We start from the raw sequence: 1,449 nt of genomic DNA, 5'->3' as shown, positions 1-1,449 counted from the left end.
TAATGCTTTATTGGTCTACTTTCCTATCATGAAATGCTTATTGCTATTCTAGAACACATCTTAAAGTAAATGCAACAATAGAATGTCTAGTATTTGAGCAGCTAATGGTCAAGAAACTTTAGACCTTTTTTGTTGTTGTTGTTGTTAAAGATTTATTTATTTATGCATATAGAATTGGGATACAAGCCAGAGCTGCAGGGGCAGTGAGTGGATTCACCAGAGACAGAGTGGGGAGCAGAACAGGCAGATTGATGAAGTACACTGCTGAAGGGAGCAGCAGGTGGATCAGGAGAGGTCTGCGTCATGATCACCTCAGGGGCAGGGATCGAACTCATGCTGAAGTGGCTTTAGCTCTTTAGTGCTGCACCGTAACCCGCTGCACCACCAGGGAGGGCCGAACATTAGACCATTTTAACAAAAGTAATGAAATAGATCACGGGCTAGTTGTTGACTTTTACATAGATGGTAAAAATATCCACCTGGGTATTAGGTAGAAATGAGACCTGAGAAGGACTAAATTTGATCTTTCCTTCAAATAATGAGGATAGTGATTTACTGGTTGTAGGCATTTCGTGAGTATTTTCACTTAATGTTTAATTGAATAAAGGGCATTTGACATTAACTAAGGCTAAGACTTAGTTAAGAAAAAGCTAAGGTTTTTTTCTGGGAAACAGAGGGAAAAGGACTTTTAAGCTTCACAATTTATGTTCTTATCCTCCAAAGGTAGGATTGTTCGTAAGAAATAGCTGCTTGGTTAATATCTAACCTCTTTTCTTTCTTTCTTTTTTTTTTTTTTTTTTTTTTTTTAAGATTTATTTATTTACGCATACAGAGCTGGGGTACAGGCGATTGAACTTGTTTTGTGTATAGCTTCATAGTGCTGTGCTTTAACCCCTTGTGCCAGCAGGGAGGCCCAATATCTAACCTCTAAGGGAAAGATCTTAATCTGTATTTTTTGGACAAATAGACTAATTGCAAAGCATTGCCAGTCTGATATGGCTACCTTTTTATAATCCTAAAACACCATTGTAAACTTCCCAGTTTATTTTCTTTAGCATTTTACTTAAACTTAAGGCTATTGATCTAGTCCCCTAATAAAATCATGAGTATCATTAGAAGTGGATTTTTTTTCTGCACATGTAGCAATCTAAATGACACATGATGTGTTTTTGTCATTGTTCTCCTTGAACAAACTTCACTTAGAATTTGTGTGTACTTATGGAAAGACAACTTTTGAATTTATGTAGAACAGAATATTGTCACTTGTGCATACATAAGGAGGAAAGAAGAAAATTTTTATTGCTAAAGTGCTTTTTTAAAGATTTGTTTATTTGTACATACAGAACTGGGGTACAGGCCAGAGGCTCAGGGGCAGCAAGAGGCTTCACCAGAGACAGAGTGGGGAGCAGAACAGGCAGATCGACAAAGTACACTGCTTAGGGGAGCAGC

The sequence above is a fragment of the Condylura cristata genome, unplaced genomic scaffold (assembly GCF_000260355.1).
Source record: "Condylura cristata isolate star-nosed mole 26May11 unplaced genomic scaffold, ConCri1.0 scaffold00022, whole genome shotgun sequence".
Lineage (NCBI taxonomy): Eukaryota > Metazoa > Chordata > Mammalia > Eulipotyphla > Talpidae > Condylura > Condylura cristata.
The sequence above is the reverse complement of the archived record's forward strand: the minus strand, read 5'-3'. Positions refer to the sequence as shown.